At 50.0% G+C, this 11599-nt stretch overlaps 1 non-coding gene across 1 annotated transcript; it reads left to right on the forward strand.

Moving 5' to 3' along the window:
* The first annotated feature begins 9022 nt into the window (after window positions 1-9022).
* Window positions 9023-9095, forward strand: TRNAK-CUU (transfer RNA lysine (anticodon CUU)). The gene has a single exon. It is a non-coding gene; the product is annotated as a tRNA-Lys (tRNA).
* Window positions 9096-11599: the final 2504 nt, after the last annotated feature.

Here is an 11599-nt window from a genome sequence, read left to right on the forward strand (position 1 = left end):
GCTGATCTTTAGGGCTAGAGGAAAAGTCGGTACTGCTCATATTCAGCAACCTCTAGCCCAAAACATCTCTGATGGTCAAGTTGAATGCCAATTTACGGGAGGTATTCGAACCTATGACATATGATCTACAAATGCATACCGTTGAAGAAGTGAGATAGACGCGGAGTCTTTCTTTATCGATAAAACCTAACCAAGTTAGGACGTTTGATATTTTGACAAATTCTCGGGCAGTGTCTGAAGGCTTAATTGCCAGGTAAATCGATGTGAAAGGTAATCGCTTGATTCCTTAATGGATTTTTAGCCCTTGATAGATTAAACGGTGTTAGACGGTGAAAATTATTCTGCGGACAACTATAGTTCTCATTTTTGCCCACTGCACAAAATATTAGCTTGCAGAAGAGAAAAACAAAGCTAGTGCATAACCACTATGACACGACTTTGAAATTTGAGCCAAAATTATTCTCTTTGTTTCTCTGAGCTCACCAGAGTCGACACAGAAGATCAGTAGAGTTTCACCCGTCTAAGAATGGTTTTGTACTAAATGTCAGTACCCAGAGCGTCTACTTGGTATAGCACCGGCCTGCAATGCGCTTTTTTTTGTTCTCTAGGTAGATACTTTTGTTGAGTTCCTCTATAAGTGGCAGATGAATAAGCAGCGATAAAAAGTGACCACCAGTTTAACATAACTAGGCCAAATCCTTTTAGGTGCACCAGCGCTTCAAATTTCACTTCCACTTTAGCATTCACTCTTTAGCGTAATTGAAAAACAACTTCATTAGCCCATTAAGCGACTTACACAGAAAGCCCCGCTTGAACGAAGCCTGCATGTACTAGTGCTAAGCGCGGCTGACTAATAATTCAAAGGTCTATGATGTTCTAAAGTAACCTCACATTCGCTGTCAAAGGTGACAGATTCAGCTAATCCAGCAATTGCACTTGTTCTTGAGGCGGGACACAAATTATCGACACAGACGCGAGCCCCACTGCTTTCTAGAGCCTGGAGGCTTTAGGTATCACACAGCAAAAGCTGGGCAGAGTGCGCCACCTAGAGCTAACCCACAGAGAAAAATTTTTTTCTGTTGAGGCCTAATGCCCAAGATGCACATATTACGTGTACTATTTTTTGTAGAAGCAGTTAAAACCATGAACCAAGGGCATAGTTTACCCGCTGTACATATACACTACTGTAACCAATCATTATGAGTTTCAGCTGCTGATTCGGACAATTAGTCTTAGCCCTAGGCTGTGATTTGCACAGCAAGCAGCTTAAATGTTTGTTCGGAATACCATTGTGTTTTAAATTTAGCAATCTTCTTACCCAACTACCAGGGCCTTCCGGAAGGACTACTGCCTTGCTGACGAAGAGCTGGAGGGTATCTATTATGCGGAGGAGCTCTTCCTTATAGTAAGCATTGATGGCTTCAAAACAAATACAAGAAATTTATGGCATTATTAACATCAGCCTTTGATAAGTTATCCTATCCATCAGATACTACAAGTGAAAGTTCGGGAAGTGAGATCTTATTGAAGAATACAGTACACCACTCTGCACAGATGGAATTTTAAAACCTTGTGGACAGCGAAGGAAGCACGAATGCCATTAGATCCCGCGCTATGTAAACATTTCCTCAGGGCAATATTGCATGTGAAATTTACCTTGCGCTAACTGTGTATAGCTTCGAAGAACAGATAAGCAGAATGGATGTCTACTTTTTTGCCTAGGCAGAGAACAGTATTTTTAAAAACAAACAAGAACGATTAACCTTGTGCAAGTGATTTTGAAGTTTCTTTAAAGATAATGGTGGAAACAAAAAGCATTCATCTCTCTAATGTAAAAATCACGCTTTAGCGGCGAGATCTAAAAAGTGGTTATTGCGCTGCCCAGAGCGGTCGCACGGCAGGGCTGGCGTCGATTGAGAGGCACGCTTTTGCAGACGGCGGAGTAGCCGGCGCCTGCGTGAAAAGTCATGTGTTGCTGAGTGATTTATACGGCTTTCGCTCTGAGGTGTTATTGTTTGCGCTTTGTCGAAGTATGCGAATGCGCTTGTTTTTGTAACGCCATTGCGTTGTGTGAACGCTGTTGTCAGCTTGTTGCTGATAGGCTGGCACTACGGCTCTGGGAGCAACAACGAAGTGTGTAGTTTCCTTGCTTAGTGTATGGTATAGAACAAAGACGAACGTGGACACGCATCAGCTATCAAAAAGAAGTTTGTGACCTCTGATTTGACACCCAAATCGTGTGTGTTATTGGGAAATATTTAGGCACCATGGACATCGCGTGGTAGTATAAATTCGAAGCGAATGGGAAACTTGTTTCTTCGAAAAAATCCCAAACTGATGCCTGTCACAGTTCCTAAAATGTTCGAAAAATGTCAGGGTATTTAACGGTGACAAACCCCTGTTCTTGTCCATCCCCAAATGACACCATAATTCAATATTTCTGAAGCTCCGTGTATATTTTTTCACTTCAGTGAACATCAATGCCTTGAAAGTGGCCGTGCAATTAAATGCCCAACCAGGAAATTCAAAAACATTGACAGCGTATAATTATACATTTAAATTAGCCTAGAGCCCAATGCTATTACAGAAGGGAGCTGAAGGCAATATACATTGCATAGCACAGCCCAGAAAGAAAAAAAAATGTTACGCTTGCAGTAGCGTATTGAACAAGGGACTTTATTAAGAGTAATAGGGATGGTGAAGCCAGTGTAAATAAAATTAGCAACGCGTGTTACATACAGATTGCAGCGGTGGTGTAGCGGTAGAACATCCGCGTCGCATGCAAGAGAACCGGGGTTCAAATCCCGGTGCCGCGCAATTTTCCACCGGATGAAAATTAAAAAAAAAAAATCCGCGTGTCAATGGAATTGCATAAACAGGTTTGGGGTGCGACCTGATGCCGGTGAACACCTCCGGCAACGCACTCCCTCACCAGAAAAGGAGTTGGCCACCCTTGTGCAGGAATTGGCCGCAACCTTCTATGATAAGCTCCATAAAACCCCGGGCCTCAGTCACCAGCGGCTGCGGAACAACTGACCACGACGGCGGTCAGACCTGTGACGCAGCAGGCGGTGCTAAGAATGCCTGGCTCCGTTGGACAGGCCGCCATTGGAAACTGACCCTGGCAACTTTTAATGCTAGAACCCTAGCTAGTGAAGCTAGTTTAGCAGTGCTGTTAGAGGAACTAGAGGGAATGAAATGGGATGTAATAGGGCTTAGTGAGGTTAGGAGGCCGAATGAGGCATATAGAGTACGGAAGGATGGGCATGTACTGTGTTATCGAGGTTTACCAGAGAGGAGACAACTAGGAGTAGGTTTCCTTGTCAATTGTATATAGCGGGTAATATAGATGAATTCTATAGTAATAATGAGATGGTTGCAGGCATCGTAATTAGGCTTCATAAGCGGCATAAACTGAAGGTTGTACAGTCCTATGCACCTACATGTAGTTATGATGACCAGGCAGTTGAAAGCTTCTATGAAGATGTAGAATCGGCAATGCGAAAAATAAAGACGCAGCATACTGTACTAATGGGCGACTTCAATGCCAAGGTAGGACTATGTCGGTGACTATGGCATTGGTTCTAGGAGTAGCATGAGGGATTTACTAGTTGAGTTTGCAGAGTGCAATAACTTACGAATCATGAATACCTTCTTCAGCAAACGGAAGAACCGGAAATGGACATGGAAAAGTCCTAACGGAGAGACTAAAAATGAAATCGACCTCATAATGTGTTCAACCCCCGCCATTATGCAAGATGTAGAGGTAATCGGGAAAGTGAGATGCAGTGACCACAGGATGGTGAGGTCCCGAATTAGTCTAAATCTGAAGAGTAACGAAACAGATTAAATCCTTCAACGAATTAGCGGTGAGGGGGAGGGCAGAAGAGTTCAGGATCTCGCTACAGAATAGGTATTCAGCTCTAACTGAGGATGAGGACATTACCCTAGAGGCAAAGAACAATAATTTCTATCATTACTGAGTGCGCGGCAGAAGTAGGCGGTAGGATAGTTAGAGAGGATACCGATAAGCTGCCTAAGGAGACGAAAGATTTGATTAAGAAACGCCAGAGTATGAAAGCTTCCAATCCAACAGATCAGATCGAATTGGCCGAGATATCAAAGCTAATCAATAAGCGCAAGGTGGCCGATATAAGGAAGTATAACATGGAGAAAATTGAGCATGCTGTAAAGAACGGGGGAAGCCTTGAGCGGTAGAGAACAAATTCGGCATAGGCAAAAACCAGATGTATGCGATAAGGGACAAGGCAGGCAACGTCATCACTAATATGAACAAGATAGTCAAAGTAGCCGAGGAGATCTCTACAGATCTCTACAGTAGCCAAAGTAGTCAGGACCGTAATAACATTGGCGGTAGGAAAAAACCGTCAGACCCTATTTATTTATTTATTTCAACCTCAAAGGCCCCATTGAAGGGGTATTACATGAGGGAGTGGGTTACAGGGCATATTATTGCTTCGAGTGATGTTTTGAACATTGATGGGTCTGTATGGAGCACGACGTCGGCAGGCAAGTCATTCTAGTCTTTTGCTGTGCGAACGAAAAACGAATATAGATGCTGTGGGGGTTCTTATTACGCCGTCGAGCCTCTTCTGAGGTCTAGGCCGCAAACACCGAGCTCCCGCGATCACACACCACGGGCAGCCGTTCTCACGGCCTCAAAGTGGTAATGCGAAGTACGACACAACACAGAACAGGACTTTGCCCGGAACCAGATGTTTATTGGGTTTTCCCAAAAAGAACGCTGGTGAAGGTCTTGCTGGCGACCCTATCCTTTTGGATGGGGCCTCACACTTCGAAGGGCAAGATGGCGACAACAAAGAAGTATAGCGGGGAGGTATTTACCTTGCATCCTTCCGTTGTCGCGGCTCGCTGTCGTCTCCCTCCGGCGGTAGCCGGTTCCCGCCGATTTCGGCGCATCTTGCCCTTTGTCCTTTTTCGGCCAATGAGCGTCGCGTCTGCGACGCCTAGCTGTTGTGCTCCTGCGCCCGGCGAGGGAAGAGGGAAACGCGGCGCTATCGAGCAACCAGTTTGGGTTACTCAACCTCGGAAGAGAAGGAATACTTTTGTCCCCTTCATCCTCCGCGGCGCGCAGTGCTTCGGAGGGATGCGCGGTTCTCCGCGATCGCTACACTCCTCCTCCCTAAAGACCGAACGTCACCTGAAATCAGGCGACGGTAGGCCGGCAACGACTTCCTTGCCGCCTTGTCTTGCATCCAACGCTCCAAAGCCGCTGTCCGGGTGGCTAGTTGGGATGGTCGTGTAGTCTGGTATTCCGTACACTTCTTCACTGCGCAGGTGTAAGCGCCGCCACGGCGGTTTCGCGACGTCCAGTGCCTGGAGGGTTGGTTGCGCCGTAATCTTTCCGTTCGCTGCTCCACCGCTACTCTGTCTGCCGTGAAGCACGAATTAAGTCCCTTACCTCGAAGCTCGCGATGATCACATTGCACCGCTCGACGGTACGCTGACCGCATGGAAATGCTGTCACACAGCTGCGACGACCGCGGTCACACCCACACGCGCGCACGCACACACGCTACTTGCCGGAAACACGGCGGCGATATCCGAAACGCTTATCTAGAGAAGTGTCCTTCCATGGCGATCTGGCGCTCGAGAGGCAGCACTGCAGCCGGCAGCTGCTGCTCCTACAGCCGTCCAGAACCGTCGTCGGGCGCTGCTTCCTGACGGCTGGGCGGCGGCGACTTGGGTTGTGGCACGGCCGGTCTCGAGGGAGTGCGCGCTTGTGTTGTGGCGGCTAGAGCTGCGACCGTCGCTGGCACCCAAGGCGTTGTTGCTGCTGACTATCCGATGCTTGTGATGTCGACTGCGGGAGCGAGGTCGCTGGGAGACGACGCCTGTCTTCGCAGCGCCTTCTGGGAGACACCTTTCGGATTTCCGATTAGTTTTCCTTTGGCGCTCCTAGCCAATAGTTGCTTGCCATTTGGCTAGGTCCCTAAGGCAGCGAGTGGAGAGGGGGAACAGCTTGGTAGCGTCTTCTCCACCACCCGCTTTTCCTTTCCTCCCCCCCCCCCCCCTTTGTTTGGGACGAGGGGACGTACCAACAGTATTGCTAGATACGACCCTCCCGTAGCCAGCTCGCTTCCTCACAACCGGTTGCCTACCTGACCGCTCTTCTGAGCGGTCGATGCGTTGTTGTCAGGCCAGTCACCCCGTCAAGGTCGTTGTCGCCTTGAGCGGGTGTTGTATGGGCGAGCCTTGGGGGTAGGTGGGGGCACTGACCTTTTCTCGCGTCTTCGCGAAATCGGCGCTACCGCCCTGCCAGCCACTTCCCGTTGGAAGTACTGCTTTAGCTCCCCGACGTGGATCGGCTTGCCGAGTCGACCCGTGTTCGGATCTTTCAGTCTGTAGTTCAACTGCGAGAGCTTCTCAGCAACTATGAACGGCCCAATCCATTTAGGCGCAAGGCCAGCTGCGAACCCCGTGCTCGCATCGCTCTGCACATAGCTGCGCTTTAGAACGAAGTCTCCCACTTGAAATTCTACGTTCCGATGCGCGCGATCATAGGCAGCCTTCTGGCTAGCCCTTGCTTTAGCGCAATTTTGGCTGGCCTCGCTCACTGCTTTTTGCAAGCGATCACGCATGCGCCGCGCGTAGTCGGCTATTGCCGTTTCGCCTGACGAAGCATCCTGCCTTTTGGTATGGTGTCCGTTGGCGTATTTAGTTCCCTCCCGAACATCAGGAAGGCAGGCGTGAAACCTGTGGAGCGATTCTCGCTTGTTCGCAGTGCAAAGGTGATCGCGTCGAGGTGCTCATCCCAGTCGTTGTGCGTCCGGGCGTATGCCCCGAGTAGTGGCTTCACATCGCGATTGCGGCGTTCGGTAACATTTGACTGCGGATGATAACACGTCGTTCGCTGCTGCCGTACGCCCATTGCGGCACACGCATCACGAAAAACTTTCGCCGTGAAATACGAGGCGTTGTCAGTGATTAGCCTCTCCGGAAACCCGTAGCGACAGAACAATCCTGAGAGCTTCGTCAGGATCTCCTTCGTTGTGGCGTTTCGCAGCGGATAGAGTTCAGCGATTCCGCTGAAGTGTCATGTCACCGCTAACACAAATTTGTGCCCTCTTTTGCTGCGCGGCAGCGGTCCGATCAGATCGCACGCCCCAGTTTCCCATGGCTTTGTGCTCACGATCGGTTGGAGCAGGCCAGGTGGTTTTCCACCTCGCGGCTTCCTTTCTTGGCAGACGTGGCAGGTCCGTCCGTACTTACATACATCAGCCTTCATTCCTGGCCAGGTAGCGAGCCGACATAGTTTCTTCCATGTCTTTGGTGCGCTTCCGTGACCGTCTGCGTCGTGATAGTGCTGCAAAGCAGCATGCCTCAGTTGACCGGGGATGACGGCTTTGAAGCACTCGTTTGAGTCTTCTCTGCCCGGCACGTATTTCAGCAAACCTCCATCAGCGTCCAACAGGAAGCTCTCCAGCTCACTCGCAGCAATACCAGCTGCACTAGAGCTCGCGCCTACCACGTTCTCCGCGGATTCTGGGCGCTCTTCGACCAGCGGTTGTCGATTGGTCCGTCTCTTCACGCAGACTGGCGACCATCTCACGACAATACGAGTCTTCCTGTTGAGCTTTGATAAGCTCTACACTGCTGAATGCAATCTCGATCGGCGTTTTCGCTGTCACGAGATGCGCGTGCTCCGGAGGCAGGAATTTCTCCTTTCGGCCCTCCTTTCCCGACGAGCGGGGAAGTTGCTGCGCCTCCTCTCCTGCAGCTGGGGACGGGTCATTCACCGGCGCGCGCGACAGCGCGTCCGCAACCACGTTTGTGGCACCTTTCCGGTAGCGCACCTCGAACTCGAAGCGCTGTAGCGTCAGTGCCCAGCGCGAGCCTCCCGCTGGGCTCGCGTAAGCGGGTCAGCCATGTCAAGGCCATGTGATCGGTTTCGACCGTGAACCTTGTACCTTCCACGTACATCTCGAATTTTCGGAGCGCGAAGATGATAGCGAGGCATTCCTTCTCCGTCACTGAGTAGTTGCGCTCCGCCGGCATCAGCGCGCGGCTGGCGAACGCCACGGGGCGCAGTTTCTCGTCCTCCTTTTGGAGCACTGCTCCCACTCCGAAATCACAGGCATCTGTCTGGATCAAAAAGGGCCTATTTAGGTCGGGGAGTTTCAGTGACGCGGTATCGGCGATGGCTTGCGAGAGCTGACGAAAACTCGCCTGCTGTTCCTCTCCCCATTCCCACGGGGCTGCCTTCCTTAATAATTTTGTTAGAGGGGTTTGCAGGCGGATGCAGTTGGGAATGAATTGGCGATAGTAGCCCACCATGCCGAGAAAACGGCGCACGGCCTTCACATCGTTCGGCACCAGGAATTCCAGGATAGCGCGAAGTTTGTCAGGGTCCGGGGCTACTTTTCCTCGCTGAACGCGGTAGCCGAGCAAACTGACTTCAGCCCTGCACAGCTGTGCCTAAGCGGGGTTCAGCGTGAGACCTGCTGTTCTGAGTTTTCCCAGAAAGTCTCGGAGGTGATCGAGGTGTTCCTCGAACGTGCGGGAGTAGATGACGAGGTCGTCCAGGTAGGCGAGAGCGTGATGCCATTTGGCGTCTTCCAGTACGCGGTCGCTCAGCCGCTGAAAGGTGCTCGGACTTCCGAACAGACCGAAGGGCATCCTAACGAATTCGTAGAGACCCCTGTGGCAGGTTAACTCCGTTTTACACTCGTCGCCTGGTCGCATCTCTACTTGGAGATAGCCTTTGCTAGCGTCTAGAGTAGAAAAATACCGCGCTCCGCCGAGATTCGAAACAATGTCGTCCACGCTCGGGAAGGGGTATGCATCCTTTTGTGTGACCGCATTCAGTCGCCTGTAGTCCACGCACAGCCGTGAGCTACCGTCCTTTTTGGGGACCAGCACCACTGGCAATCCCCAGGGGCTTGAAGAGCGGCGAACAATGCCCGCATCGATCAGTTCTTGCAGCGCCGCGTCAATTGCCTGCCTTTTGGCGGGGCTGACCGGTCTCGGGACTGAGCTAGCCCGGCTAGCTCAGTCGGTAGAACATGAGACTCTTAATCTCAGGGTCGTGGGTTCGGGCCCCACGTTGGGCGCCATTGTAGGGGTTTAAGGGGGAACGGTCTTCCGCCCCGTCGACACTCCGCGGGTGCTGCGTCCTCGCTAGCGACCCGCGGAGGGGAACAAAGGGCAAAGGACGGGGGCGACACAGTGTTACTACTCGAATGCTATTTGTTGCACTTGCAAATAATACAGAGCATGCCGGCTAGCTATACATCAACAAGGTTTTCCTTGGAAGGGGCAAGGCTACATAAGAATGACTTTTGACTCACCGGCTAGGGAATGGGGATGCGATTTCGGCGGCGGACATTTGAACGCGCCGTGAATATGGCGGCCGGGATCTCCCGTGCGCGCCGCATTCATTGGACGAAGCCATACCACGGCGTTTGCCGCATGAGGCGGTGAGAGCGTGCGGTATTTACCGGTCGCTTCGCCGTTGGGAACCAGAAGATGGTCGGTAGTGCACAACGGGTCCTCCCGTGTGCGCAGCGTACTCCGTGCCCGCTATCCCCCAGCATTTGCCGGGAGGAGAGGCGGCGGGAGACGACCGCTCTTGTTGCCGGCTGGATCCAGAAGCTCCCTCTCGTCTTCTCGCGGGAACCCGCATAGACGTCTTGGTGGCGCACCTATCGCTGGTCTCCCTCCCCCAAGGGGAGGTATTTACCTCCTCTCCCAGCCGGCGCTGCCATGAAGCTCGTTGGGGTGGTGCACGTGGTCGGTCGCGGCGAAGGGGGAGGAAACTGGTTTTCCACATCGCGCAGATATACGGGCTTGCGGAGGATGGGTTGTCTTTTCGTGGTTCGTGCGGCTGGAGATGCGGTATGCAGAGATGATAACAGATTCGTGCGAAAGATGATAATAGAATTTATGAAAAAGAGATAGTCTTGCGATGCTACGCCGGTTAGCTAAATTTGATAAATGAGCATTGCATTTTAGTTTCGTTACGCTTTCATGATAAGAATATGCAGAGAAGATGAATCTAGCGGAGCGGTTTTGTATTGCTTCTAGCGTGTTAGAAAGATTAAGTTGATTATTGTCCCAAATAGCGCATGCATATTCTAGTTTGGGCCGTAAAAATGTTACATAGGCTAGTGATTTTAACGATGGTGGTGCTAGACGTAGTGTTCGCCGAAAATACCCCAGAACTCGATTTGCTTCTTTAGAAATTTGAGTTACGTGGTATGTCCACTTAAGATCATGTGTTAAGTGAAGGCCAAGGTATTTATATGTGGTTACGGCTGCAATTTCTGAATTAGCTATTAGGTACTTAAAAGGTGGTTCAGAGGGACGCCGTTCAACCAGTGACGAAGGACGAGGTCAAGAAAGCACTAGAAGCAATGAAAAGGGGAAAATCAGCTGGAAAGGATGAGTTAACTACAGATTTGCTGAAGGACGGGGGGGATATCGTGCTAGAAAAACTGGCCACCCTGTATACGCAGTGCCTGGTGTCATCGACGGTACCGGAACCATGGAAGAATGCAAACATTATCCTCATTCACAAGAAAGGGGACTCTAAGGGCCTTAAAAATTACAGACCGATCAGCTTACTGTCTGTTACGTATAAGGTATTTACTAAGGTAATCGCTAATAGAATCACGACAACCTTAGACTGCAATCAAGCAAAAAGTCAAGAAGGGTTTCGGAAACGGTACTCTACTATCGATCATATTCATACCATCAATCAGGTGATAGAAAAATGCTCGGAATATAACCAGCCCTTATATTTAGCATTCATAGATTACGAAAAAGCATTTGACTCAGTTGAAACCTCGGCGGTGATGCAGGCATTGCGAAATCAGGGGGTAGACGAGCCGTACGTGAAAGTGCTGGAAGAAATATATAAAGGCTGCACAGCAACCATAGTTCTGCATGAAGAAAGTAACAAAATTCCCGTAAAGAAAGGTGTTAGGCAAAGAGACACAATCTCCCCAGTACTATTCACAGCTTGTTTAGAGGAATTATTCAGAGCCTTCGAATGGGAGCAGTTAGGGGTAAGGGTAAATGGAGAATACCTCAGTAATCTGCGATTTGCTGATGACATTGCCTTGCTAAGCAACTCGCGGGATGATCTGCAAATAACGATTGATGACCTAGACAGGAAAAGTAGAAAGGTAGGCTTGAAAATCAATATGGAGAAGACTAAGGTAATGTTCAACAGCCTCGGGAAGAAACAGCAGTTTACATTAGGTAGCGAAATACTGGAAGTAGTAGGCGAATATGTCTACTTAGGACAGGTAGTAACCGCAGATCCGGACCATGAAAAGGAAATAACAAGAAGAATAAGATTGGAATGGAGCGCATTTGGCAAGCACTCGCACATTATGACTAGCAGCTTACCGGTATCGCTCAAGAGGAAAGTATACAACAGTTGCATCTTACCTGTACTCACCTATGGGGCTGAAACGTGGAGGCTAACCAAGAGAGTTCTACTTAAGTTGAGGACAACCCAGAGGGCTATGGAACGAAAAATGGTAGGGGTAACATTAAGAGATAGAAAGCGTGCAGAGTGGGTCAGAGAAATAACTCAATTTGTATCAGA

This window comes from Amblyomma maculatum, chromosome 1 (assembly GCF_055883805.1).
Source record: "Amblyomma maculatum isolate TAMU_Amacu chromosome 1, ASM5588380v1, whole genome shotgun sequence".
In the NCBI taxonomy this organism is placed as follows: Eukaryota; Metazoa; Arthropoda; class Arachnida; order Ixodida; family Ixodidae; genus Amblyomma; species Amblyomma maculatum.